This window comes from Aquila chrysaetos (genome assembly GCF_900496995.4).
Source record: "Aquila chrysaetos chrysaetos chromosome W unlocalized genomic scaffold, bAquChr1.4 W_unloc_1, whole genome shotgun sequence".
Lineage (NCBI taxonomy): Eukaryota > Metazoa > Chordata > Aves > Accipitriformes > Accipitridae > Aquila > Aquila chrysaetos.
Genome location: NW_024470321.1, coordinates 892378 through 906028, shown reverse-complemented (window position 1 = coordinate 906028; position 13651 = coordinate 892378). Strand labels below are relative to the sequence as shown.

At 46.1% G+C, this 13651-nt stretch overlaps 1 protein-coding gene across 1 annotated transcript in view; it reads right to left on the bottom strand.

Moving 5' to 3' along the window:
- LOC121232870 (disabled homolog 2-like) overlaps positions 1-7886 on the bottom strand; it is a 31042-nt gene extending 23156 nt beyond the window's left edge. Inside the window, exon 1 of the mRNA XM_041121358.1 lies at positions 7743-7886. The gene's annotated coding sequence lies outside the window, so the exon portion shown is untranslated. The remainder of the gene's footprint in view (positions 1-7742) is intronic.
- Positions 7887-13651: the final 5765 nt, after the last annotated feature.

The window sequence follows — 13651 nt, the reverse complement described above, 5'->3', positions numbered from 1 at the left end:
CAGTAAACTGTCCTTATCTCAACCCTCGAGATTCTAGTTTTTTGGTTTTTTTCCTTTTCTCTCCTCCGTCTCTTCCCTATCCCACCGGAGGGGGGCGGGAGGAGTGAGGGAGCGCCTGCGTGGTCCTTTGTTACCGGCTGGGCTGAAACCACGACAGTCCTTTTTGGCGCCCAACGTGGGGCTCGAAGGGTTGAGATAACGACAGATCTGGCTAGAGTGTGTTGAAACAAATTTGTTGTATGCATTTCTTATATTACACAAATAGATGTTAGTCACAATGTTGATTCATTTGTTCACATGGTGGCGTTTTGTAAGTTCTTATATGCTCTATGTATTGCCTGTAGTTACGTTTCTCACCTCTGGGAGAGTGATTGGGATTATCATTTTGTTGTACTGGGCAATGTCGACTTATGAAATGATTATATCACTGGTCATGAGGTTAAGCTGGTATCTGTATGCAGCAGTGATATCACTTCCATACTTTGGGCACTGTCTCTCGGATTTTATTGGTAATTGCGCCCAATCCATGGGGAAGTTAGGGGGGGATACTTCCCCCCGTCCGTTTGCCTCCCTTCTCTCCTTCCAACTAATCACAACAGCTTTTGAGAATTTTGAATATCCTTGGGGTGTGCAAGCCAGTGTGCTGTTAGTGCTATGTCTCCTGAATGTTTCAGGTCTTGTTTAGGGCTACAAAAAGGCTCTTCAAGAGTGCCACCCAGAGATCTGCCCCAAAGCTGGATAGTCATGGGTGGCACGGCATGTGGGAGGATATGGGCAGGTATCTAGAGAACTTCTCACCTCCAGTGGCTTGGAAGTTCACTCCCAAACAACTACAGAACCCTCATGAAGTGGTAGAATATTTGAAAGGAAAATGCTGTGGCTATTCCAGAGACGCACAAATCACTGCACTGTGCTGGGCCCTGACCAGTATCTACCAAACACTGCTTGATATTAGGCAGCACCCTCAGGGAGAAAAGGGGGAAAAGATGGAAAACAGGGCAACAGGCAGCGTGGCTACCCCAACCCTGGTGACAGATACTGCAGCTAAACCAGAGAACCAACCTGTGCCAGTATCAGTCGCCCCTGTACAGAAAAAGAAACACACAAAGAAATCAGTTTGCTTAGTGAGAGATGAAAGTGAACCAGGGGCATCGTGAGAACAGGAGGAAGAGGCAGAACCTGAAATAATTACCCGATCTCTATCCCTGAGTGAGTTGCGCGACATGCGAAAAGATTCTGGCCGCCACCCAGGTGAGCACATTGTTACCTGGCTGCTCCGATGCTGAGATAATGGGGCTAGTGGTGTGGAATTAGAGGGTAAGGAAGCCAAGCAGTTGGGATCTCTGTCTAGGGAAGGGGGGCATCGACAAGGCGATTGGGAGAAAAACACAAGTCCTCAGCCTCTGGAGGTGACTTCTGTTAGGTGTAAAGGAAAGATACCCCTTCAAGGGTGAAGTTACATGTCACCAAGGCAAGTGGACCACCATGGAGAGAGGTATCCAGTACCTGAGGGAATTAGCCGTGCTGGAGGTGATTTATAATGATCCAGAAAATGTGCAGTCACCCACAGATCCAGATGAAGTCCAATGCACACAACCCATGTGGCGGAAGTTTCTACGAAGTGCACCACCAACCTATGCCAACTCATTGGCAGTAATGTCCTGGAAAGAAGGCCATGGACAAATGGTGGATGAATTGGCTGTCCAACTCCGGCAATACGAAGGAAGTCTCTCTTCCTCCCTACGGGCCTGTGTCTCGGCTGTAGAGGAATTGTCCCGAGAGTTCCAGCAATTCAAAGTGGATATGTCCTCCTCCCCACCTGTACAGGCCCGCATCGCAGCTATTGGGAGTAAGCATTCCTCTGCCCAAGAGAGAGGAGAGAGAAAGTACACACGACAGGCTAACCTGTGGTTTTACCTGCGTGACCATGGAGAGGACATGAGGAAGTGGGATGGAAAACCTACCTCAGTCCTGGATGCACGGGTATGGGAGTTGCGAGAAAAAGCAACCAGAAAAGAGGATTCTTCTTGGAAAACTGCTGCTCCAGTTTCCCGTGAGCAGTCCCCCAGACGGAGTAGATGGGCTGATCTCATTTCTGATCCTCTTGAAGGGACTTCTGATTCATGTGTGCGAAAAGTGAGTAACGGATATTCTAACCAGGATTAGAGGGGCCCTGCCTCCAGCCAGGTGGAGGAGAGGGACAACCGAGTCTACTGGACAGTGTGGATTCGATGGCCTGGCACATCAGACCCACAGGAATATAAGGCTCTAGTAGACACTGGGGCACAATGCACCCTAATGCCATCAAGTTATAAAGGGGCAGAACCCATCTGTATCTCTGGTGTGACAGGGGGATCCCAAGAGCTAACCGTATTGGAAGCTGAAATGAGTCTAACCAGGAATGAGTGGCATAAACACCCCATTGCAACTGGCCCAGAGGCCCCGTGCATCCTTGGTATAGGTTATCTCGGGAGGGGGTATTTCAAGGACCCAAAAGGGTACCGTTGGGCCTTTGGAATAGCTGCATTGGAGACGGAGGAGATTGAACAGCTGTCTACCCTGCCTGGTCTCTCTCAAGACCCTTCGGTTGTGGGGTTGCTGAAGGTTGAAGAACATCAGGTGCCAATTGCTACCACGACAGTGTACTGGCAGCAATATCGCACCAACCGAGACTCCCTGATCCCCATCCATAAGCTGATTTGCCAATTGGAGAGCCAAGGAGTGATCAGCAAGACTCACTCACCCTTTAATAGTCCCATATGGCCCGTGCGGAATTCTAATGGGGAATGGAGACTAACAGTAGATTATCGTGGGCTGAATGAAGTCACGCCACCGCTGAGCGCTGCTGTGCTTGATATGTTAGAGCTTCAATATGAACTGGAATCAAAGGCAGCTAAGTGGTATGCCACAAATGACATTGCTAATGCATTTTTCTCCATTCCTTTAGCAGCAGAGTGCAGGCCACATTTTGCTTTCACTTGGACGGGCATCCAGTACACCTAGAATCGACTGCCCCAGGGGTGGAAACACAGCCCCACTATTTGCCATGGACTGATCCAGGCTGCACTGGAAAAAGGTGAAGCTCCAGAACACCTGCAGTACATTGATGACATCATCATATGGGGCAACACAGCAGAAGAAGTTTTTGAGAAATGGAAGAAAATAATCCAAATCCTTTTGAAGGCTGGTTTTGCCATAAAAGAAAGTAAGGTCAAGGGACCTGCACAGGAGATCCAGTTCTTAGGAGTAAAATGGCAAGATGGACATCGTCAGATCCCTATGGATGTGATCAACAAAATAGCAGCTATGTCCCCACTGACTAATAAAAAGGAAACACAGGCTTTCTTAGGTGTTGTGGGCTTTTGGAGAATGCATATTCCAAATTACAGTCAAATTGTAAGTCCTCTCTACCAAGTTAACTGGAAGAAGAATGATTTTAAATGGGGGCCTGAGCAACGACAAGCCTTTGAACAAATTAAACGGGAAATTGCTCATGCAGTAGCCCCTGGGCCAGTCCGGGCAGGACAAGATGTTAAAAATGTGCTCTACACTGCAGCCGGGGAGAATGGCCCTACCTGGAGCCTCTGGCAGAAAGCACCTGGGGAGACCCAAGACTGACCCCTGGGGTTTTGGAGTCGGGGATACAGAGGATCTGAGGCTCGCTATACTCCAACTGAAAAAGAGATATTGGCAGCATATGAAGGATTTCGAGCTGCCTCAGAAGTGGTTGGTACTGAAACACAGCTCCTCTTAGCACCCCGACTGCCAGTGCTGGGCTGGATGTTCAAAGGGAGGGTCTCCTCTACACATCATGCAACTGATGCCATGTGGAGTAAGTGGGCCGCACTGATCACACAATGAGCTCGCATAGGAAACCCCAGTTGCCCAGGAATTTTGGAAGTGATCACGGACTGGCCAGAAGGCAAAGATTTTGGAATGTCGCCAGAGGAGGAGGTGACATGGGCTGAAGAGGCCCCGCTGTACAATAAACTGTCAGAAAATGAGAGGCAATATGCCCTGTTCACTGATGTGTCCTGTCGCATTGTGGGAAAGCATCGGAGGTGGAAGGCTGCTGTATGGAGTCCTACACGACAAGTTGCAGAAACTGCTGAAGGAGAAGGTGAATCGAGTCAGTTTGCAGAGGTGAAAGCCATCCAGCTAGTGTTAGACATTGCTGAAAGAGAGAAGTGACCAGTGCTCTATCTCTATACTGACTCATGGATGGTGGCAAATGCCTTATGGGGGTGGCTACAGCAATGGAAGAAGAGCAACTGGCAGTGCAGAGGTAAACCCATTTGAGCTGCCACACTGTGGCAAGATATTGCTGTTCGGCAAGAGAAGCTAGTGTTAAAAGTACGTCACGTAGATGCTCACGTACCCAAGAGTCAGGCCACTGAAGAACATCAAAACAACCAACAGGTGGATCAGGCTGCCAAGATTGAAGTGTCTCAGGTGGACCTGGACTGGCAACGTAGGGGTGAGCTATTTATGCCTCTGTGGGCCCATGATACCTCGGGCCATCAGGGAAGAGATGCAACATATAGATGGGCTCGTGATCGAGGGGTGGACTTGACCATGGACACTATTGCACAGGTTATCCATGAATGTGAAACATGTGCTGCAATTAGGCAAGCCAAGCAGCTAAAACCCCTGTCGTATGGAGGGTGATGGCTGAAATATAAACAGGGGGAGGCCTGGCAGATTGACTATATCACACTCCCACGAACCCGCCAAGGCAAGTGCCATGTGCTTACAATGGTGGAAGCAACCACTGGATGGCTGGAAACATATTCTGTGTCCCACGCCACTGCCCAGAACACTATCCTGGGCCTTGAAGAGAAAGTTTTATGGCAACACGGCACTCCAGAAAGAATGAAGTCGGACAACGGGACTCACTTCTGAAGCAACCTCATAGGCACCTAGGCCAAAGAACATGGCATTGAGTGGGTATATCACATCCCTTATCACGCACCAGCCTCCGGAAAAATCGAACGATACAATGGACTGCTGAAAACTACATTGAGAGCTATGGGGGGTGGAACTTTCAAACATTGGGATACACATTTAACAAAAGCCACCTGGTTAGTTAATACTAGAGGATCTGCCAATTGGGCTTCCACAAGACTTCCACATACTGTAGAAGGGGATAAAGTCCCTGTAGTGCACATGAGGAGTATGTTAGGAAAGACAGTCTGGGTTAGTCCTGCCTCAAGCAGAGACAAACCCATCCAAGGGGTTGTTTTTGCTCAGGGACCTGGGTACACCTGGTGGGTGATGCAGAAGGATGGGGAAGTTCGATGTGTACCTCAGGGAGATTTGATTTTGGGAGAGAATAGCCAGTGAATTAGGCTGTATGATATTTAACTGCTAAATAACCTGCCCATGTATGTCATTGTTTCTATAGTGTCTATATGCCATATCAAGGGTATTACTGTAAGAATTACCCAAATGACTGAAGGATGGACTTTGAAACTGAGCCAAGTACAACAGTGATAGAACTGGAACTGGCGCCCAGCGATTTCCTCAAGATCAACATCTTCGACCTGCAGACCAAGGGTGTGGGTTGCATCAAATGTACCAGCCAGAAGTTCCAGAGGCAGCATACAACAACCCAACACCTCACACCATCTCTCTTATCCTGAAGGACTGTTACAACAGATGGAGCCTCAAAGTCATGGACTAAATAAAATTGATGGACACAGTGGAGGGATAGCCCATCGACTAAGGGAATACTATTTGTGTGTGTGTGGGGGGGGGGGGGGGTGTCCATGTACATATATATATATATGACAAGGAAAGTGGTAGTGGTTGATTGGAAAATGTAAGATCTGGGCATGATGTAGATGGTATAGAATAAGGGGTGGATAATGTCCTGGGTTCAGCTGGGATAGAGTTAATTTTTACAGGAACCTGGGAGGTGGGGGGGCATAGCCGGGGCAGCTGACCTGAACTAGCCAAGGAGCTATTCCATACCATGTGACATCATGCCCAGTATATAAATGGGGAGCAGGCTCGGGGGTGCACTCTCGGCTTTTGGTGGGGGAAGTGGCGGAGAGTCGGGTCCCGGGTGGTGAGCAGTTGCACTGTGCATCACTCTTTTTGTATACTCTTTCATTAGTACCGTTGTTGTTGTTGTAACCTTTTTTTTGTGTTGTCCCAGTAAACTGTCCTTATCTTAATCCTTGAGGTTGCAGTTTTTTTTCTTTTCTCGTCTCCTCCCTGTCCCACTGGAGGGGGGCGGGAGGAGTGAGCGAGCGGCTTCGTGGTCCTTTGTTACCGGCTGGGCTGAAACCATGACACTTTGTATTCTATTTGTCATCTACTGCCTCACCCACCTACTGGAAGGTTCTATAATCACCTAATGGAAACTGGTCTGAAGATCTACTAGCATTATAACTGCCAACAGGTCACCATCAGACACCAGGACATGTTTACAATTTACCAGTGCCTGATAAGTCTTCACAGCCAGCTAGAATACATAGCTTCATAATTACTTTTCTCTAATTGAATCTGCATCTCTGTTTTGCCTATCTACACAAGAGTTCCCATCCCTATGCCTACCTATGCCCATTCCTTAGCTTACAATGGGCAAATCTAAGCCTACATGCTCTCAGATTTGGTCTGTTTTGGACAGTCTTGTTTATGGAAGTTACAAAAGACTTCTGAGGCAAAAATATAGCCTTTTAAGGCAAACTAGCTTCATTAAGAGAAGATGCAAACAAGTCCTTCCCCCTCCCAAGGTAATCCCGCCTTACCAGTGGATTTACATGCTTCCTTAGCAAGTGCTCAAGTAACCAGCCTCAGCTTATCCAAGGGGTAGAAGCTCTGCTATTGAGAAGTCTAGCTGTATGAGCAACACCTGCATTTATCTTACTTCTCAGAGCACAGGCACTACCCCAACATGTGTTATCATATGATGATCATTAGACTTGAAGTCTCACCAAATGAGAAGTTAGTTTTTCCTGATGAGATAGAAGACTCATTTCTGTTAATCCTGGACATCTTTAACTATACTTATTTACTACAGACACAAGTAGCATCCTGAGATTCACCAGCAGATAGAGGGGTGCCCAGCAAGGATGCTCTATCCAAAACAAAACCCCACCCCTGCTTCACAGCATCCTAACCCTTTCCTCCTCTCTGCTACTAGAGAGACTCTTTCATCTCAGTTATGTGAAATTTTGTGCTTATATACGTGGTGGGGTTTTTTCATGTCTTAATCCCCTTCTCTCCATATACACAGAAGTGAAAACGCATATTTAATTTGCTTTGCGCTCAAGCTTCCTCAGAGCGCCGGCCCTGCTAGAGTCCAGAGCAGGATGCGGGCAGCTTCCACCCTGTCTCAGCCGGGACACGCTCCCCCGCAGCCCGGCTCAGGCAGCGCCGAGCTCCCCCCCCCGCACGCCGCGGCGCGGCCCAGCCCAAGCGCTCCCGGCACCCTCCCCCCACCCCTCCGCGCTGCCAGCGCCGCAATCTCGCCGGCTTTCAGTGGAAAAGCGCAGCCCCACAGGCACCTTTTGCCTGGGGCTGCAGTAAGAGGCGAGTTGGAGCCCCCCCGGCGCCCCCTCTTTGTTAGCGCCCACCACCCGCGGCCCGGCCGCTCCAGGGAGCCAGTGGCCCGGGCAGCCCCCCCTACAAGCACCAACTGTCACGTCCTTGGTGGGAAAAAGCTTTCTCTTTTCCCCCGGTGACAGCCCCCGCATGCTTTGCGGGAACCGAGCCCCACTCGCAAAGCTACTTACAGGCTAAATCCGTGCCGCCCCGTGCATGATCCGACGACTGCAGCCAGTAGCCTGGTTGGGACTGGGGGCCCGGTTAAATATTCAGTTGTACTCTCGCCTTCAGATTAGTTAGCCACTCACAGCGAGAGATATGGTTTTATTCAGATGCTGGCAGCTGAGGACTGCCCAGGAATGTGCTATGATGTTTTTGCTGCTTGATCTTGGCTACTCCCCCTCAACGTGTCGGTGCTCACAAGCTTAACCCCTTGCGAGCCGCCGCTTCGGCCCCTGCTGCGGGTGGGAGGGAGCTGGGGCCCGGGACAGACTCCTCCCAGGAGGGGGTCGGAGCCCCCCCGGAGGACACGCTGGGAGGGGAGTGGGGTGGGAGACCGGGGGACCCTGCGGGGGCACGAAAACGTGTGGCGTCCACAGTTTGCAGGGCACAGGTATTTATGCTTCTTAGGCAGCAATGGGCCTGAAACACTCTTCTAGAAAATGGGTCCCCCTCATGTGTCTGTATAAACGTGGGTGCAGTGATGATGTTAAAAAGTCCAAGTCTAAACCAACAGCTTTTTTTTTTTTCTTCAAAAACACCAAAACCAAAATATCACCCTCTCCCCTCCAAATCTGTGGCTAGCTGAACCAAAATATTGGGTCAGTGCAATTCAGTTTCTGGGTCACATACAGACCTGACCTTTGTATTTCCCACTCATCTTTATTCAAACATCTATCACGTTTTGTTTCCCAGTGCAGTACAGCTGTTTTCCAACTTGTATGAAAGAGCCTCTGATAAAAAAAAATCACATTTTTGTCCTTGTAGCAGAGCTTCTTATCTTTTTTTCAAGGCTGTAAACTTAGCCTAACATTTATTTTCTCAAAACAGTGCAAAATATTTCTGTTCAAAACTGTGATATTGCCCTCTACAGTAATATCCAATTTAAAAAGAGAAAAAAAGAGCAATATTTTCCCTGCAGTTTTAATACATTTGTTTGATATTTCTAAGTGGTTTAGAAGAGGGAAAGATTTAATACAAAATTATTTTACTACCAGGGAGTTCAGGGCTCAAAACTGGTGGATGCATTTGGTCATCATCCACATACAAAGCTACCAAATGATATGATACATTCCTTGATATGGTGTGGTACTCTTTTTTAATGACTGACCACTCAGGCCTGGAATAGCAAAAGTGGTAGGAGCCCTGTACCTGAGGTGGCTAAAAGCTAGTAGTTGCATCTCACTTGCCTATATCTGTCATTTCAGAAGTGCTAATTTTAACCAAAAAGGACTCATGAGGGAGATGTTTTTATACACTAGCCTAGTGTTCACGGAAGGAAGTGCATGCTACATAAGTAAAGAGGCATTTGCTACAGTTAACAGGTTGCTGGCTACACACATGTCAGTATTTGCAGGATTAGATCTGATTTCTTTGGGACACTGTTGTATTCATGTTTAACAATGTTGGTTTTGTACAGCTTGCACTGCACTGTACATTGTTTTGAATACCTTGCGCTTAGAGACCTACCAGCAGGACTGGAGCTTCTTGGTGCTGGGGCAGTATATATTTTAAAGAATAATACTTTGCTCAGCATGCTTTGTGGAAGTGAGTTACACAGACTGCCTAACATGAAGGATGAGATTGTGCCTAGTTTAAACATGGTGCGGTAGCAAAGCAACTTCTATAAAGCAGCCCAGCCTGGTGCTGGCATAAGCAGGATTAACATTTGTGCTTCGCCTAACACAAAACCTAGGCACATTTCACTGAAATACCTTGACTAGTCGCACTAATGGTTACAAATATGATTTATACTATTTGTTGTTAAATTTGGAAGAGATGAAAATGCTTTTCATTTGCCAATAGAGAGCAGTTTAAGAGCCCTTTCGAGGTGCAATGAAATTACATCTATTACAGAAATGCCAAGAGGTCCTTTACTATCTACCAGCACTTGGGACATCACTAATAATCTCACGGAAAAACTTTTTTACTGATAAATGGTTAATAACTAACTGGAAAAAAATACACTTTTCTTAGAGAATAAAATGTCTCAAGCCTTGAAGGACTGCACTATCTATTTTGTAATTCAACTTAGAACAGCTCCCCTGCTGTCCCACATTGTTGAGCTAAATGCTAAAATTCAGAACTGTTACATTAAACATATGTAATAGGATTGCCTTCTGAACGTGGGAGGAATCCAGGCAGAAAGCCCCACAGGAATTCAGTTATTTCATCTATACTGCACTGCAGGACTTAAAGGGCATGCTTTACACTTTATGAAAAGTAAAAGGATGTTTATTTTGCTACAGTAAAAACAAAATCAAATGGACAATGGCTGTTATGACTTTAAGCCTGACTATTAAAAAATTATAGCAGAGTGCTATGTTTTCCAAGATGATGACTTTTCTTCTCATATTTGTTGTGTCTGATCTTACTATTGCTGGCATAGGTTCAGTGACCTACCCAAGTTTTTTGTTTTAAGTTAACTGCTTATTATACAGAACAGTATCAGTCTCAACACTTCCCAAACACAAGCCATTTTTCAGCAGGTCTAAAATTATCTTGAAGTTGCAGCTGGAAACCTTCACCTCAGTGAGTTTTTCTATTGCTTTTCCAGACATTAACTCTGCCCAAACCACAGTATGTCATTAGGATCACTGGGATTCCAGTCTGGGTGGAAACTGGAGTAGCAGAGTGAAATAAAAACACCAAAGTGCAGAGACCTTTGGAAGACATCAACTTTAACTTTAGAAACATGAGTGCCTTGAAAGCAGTGTCAATAACAGTTTGTGAAAAATCTGCTTGCAGCAAAGCAATGTGGTAGCTAATCCTGCAATGGCTTGCTCAAGAATGCATGGTTTATTATTAAAGTAATCTTCTAAGATTCTATTGGAATGTACTTCCACAGCAGTGTCGCTGCCTTTGTGGGCTTTACTATGTGTGTGTCATCTTGTCCATAATTAAACTTTTCACTGACAGACCTGGGACTTTTTTTGTTAAACCTCCCACTTTGAATGCTGGAATTTCATTTGAACTTTAAATACTGCCTTGGAATTTGCCATAAGGTAAACTGTCCGCTCCTGGAAGCTTCCCTGCACTGCTACAGATGTTGTAGACACACAAGAAGTGACTGAATGTAAGAGGACTTGCAAACTTGTGTCTTAGTGTTAAAAAAAGGCCAACAGGAATGAAGTAGTTGTTCAGATGCTCAGGTTGTTCTTAGAGAATTCTTACTTTGGAATATATGGGAATGAAAATTAATGGAAAACTGGCCTAGAAAGTACATTTTCAATGAAGCTTCACTGCTGTCAACTGAGAGAAGGCGAACTATATCAAAGGAAACATGAAGGAAGAATTTGTACTTCAGCCTTTGGACTTAGCCAAGTTTCTCATATGACTTGGACTTGCTGACCACTTCTTTTTATAAATTCAGTTAAAGTCCACTGAATATCTGAAGCAAAAAGCATCCTTGCTATTTTAAAGATCTTAAATTACAATATATAGTTCATTTTAGTATAGCTCTAGGAATATCTCTGGGAAATGCACTCCACAGGTAACAGCCTTGGTACCCAAATGCTGGATCATCAACAGACCTCAAACCCGTCTTGAAAAGAGTTTCTTCTAGAATCAAGAATAGACTTGAATAATTATTTAATCCAAGGCATGTTTGTTGAGGCCCAAGTTTGGGCATCTCAGGCTTAGACTGCCACAGGGATTTAAATTGGTAATATGTTCAGCCATTTAGAAGTGGTTAAGAGAAGTGTAAGAGCTATTGCCCCTCAGCCAAGGTACAACAGCTCTCAGTCTGTGCCTTAACCAGCTGCAATGCAAGGTAAAACCAATTACTTTAAATTGCCTTCAGTGGTATTTTCTAACAATCTAAGCTAACCTCTCAGCTGATGACTGCTAATATTTGGCTGAGAAAGGATGACTTCCCATAATACTTTACCCTCTGTCATGCTTCAGGCAGGGATATTTCGGGAGGAGATGGTGAATTTTAGGACTGGAAGCTCATGCATTGCTATTATAGCTCTGTGGCTCTCCAGACCTGAGGTTCTACCTGTCCGATATCGTCACCAGCACAATGCAGGCTTCCAAAACAGGAGAGACATTGCGGGGCTGTTAAGCATTTTTTCATATCTCCTCTCATCTGCAGCCATAGTTTGCCTCAGGCCTGTGTGTGGATGTGTGCCAACATGGAGGGTAGGCATGCTCTTATGTCACACAACGTGGTCATGGTGTGTAGCTTACACAGTGCCTCTGTTCCTAGCACGGCTGTGCTCGGCTCAATGGCCAATTGAAGCAGCAGTGACATTTCTGTCACTGAAACCCAGTGCTTGGCCACTGGTATGGTCAATCAGGACCATGAATTCATCTGAGCAAAAAATATGCTGGGAGGCAATATCATCTCATTTGAAAGAGTACACTGTCCCCACTCATGTTAAATAAACAAACACAATATTTTGTTTGGCAGCCCTCAAGATGAAGAAAGGCCAATATCCAAACCATGTTCTCTGACTGTGAGGGTACTCTGTAAAAGGTGGGAGGTGACCACTCTGTGTCTTAAAGGAAGAGCGGCCAGTATCTGTGGCCCAGATGACAGTGCATGTGCATACAGGAAGGGTTTTTGGCTGTGGTGCACTTCTTCCCTGGAGAGGTGCTATGTCCAGAAGAGAGGGAGAATTTCAGATGCATCCCTCTTGCCAGTGTTTCATGTTGGCTGGCTGTAGCGCTCTCTGTGCACATTTGTATTGGGTCTGGCTGAGATGGAGTTAATTTTCCCCATAGCAGCCCTTGTAGTGCTGTGCTCTGCATTGGTAGCTAGAAAGGTGCTGATAACACACCAGTGTTTTGGCTACTGCTGAGCAGCGCTGGCATAGCATCAAGGCTGTCTCTCTAACGTTCCCTCCCCCACCCTCAAAGGCCAGTAGGCTGGGGATGGGCAAGATCTTGGGAGGGGACATAGCCAGGACAGCTGACCCAAACTGGCTAAAGGGATATTCCATTCCATATGGCATCTGCCCAGCAATAAAAGCTAAGAGAAAGGGGGAGGAAGGGGGGCATTCGTTATTTACGACATTTGTCTTCTGGAGCAACTGCTACGTCTACTGAAGCCCTACTTCCCAGGAAGTGCCTGGACATCACCTGCTGATGGGAAGTAGTGAATAAATCTTTTGTTTTACCTTTGCTTTTGCACGCAGCCTTTGATTTTGCTTTATTAAACTGCCTTTATCTTGACCCATGAGTTCTTTTCCATCTTTCTCCCCCCCATCCTGCTGAGGAGGGGAGTGACCTTGGGGACCAGCCAAGGTCAACCCACCACAGCGTTATATGTTCTGGCTCTATTTTTGGAGTCCACAGCTGGTGCCTGACTTTTGGGCTTCATAATATTTAGCATCCAAACATGTGAGCCTCTTCTGGGGTCTGGCCCATCATTCCTAACCTGTACAGATTGTTAACTGGAGTTTGACAGTTGACCTGCTTAGCTGTGTTTGCAAATTCTACTAAAAATGCCTTGATGATTTAGGCATCTAAATAGCTTTATAAACCTGCCTTTGGCATGCTGTACAATTCCCTGCCTATATGTATCAACACGAAATCTTGTCCTTAACCCTAGTGATCTGTAAAGTGAAGTTTGCATAAATTACACATTGTAGATGATTTAGATCTAAGCAAATCCAGAAGAATGTATTAAACCCCACAGAATCTTATTTGATGTAACATAATCAGGTGTAGACATCCTTGCTAATATGGTTTCTATTGCATTTTCAAAGATTGGCTCTGTAGTTATAAAGTAGATTGAGCAGAAGGGAATCTGAGATAATATAACTTTATCTGCAATTCTAAGAATTAAGCCTCACCTTTGAATTTGGCCAAGTAAATGAGTATTGCAAATAAGGAGCCCAAAAAGTATAAGCTAGTACCTGAAAGGTGTCAG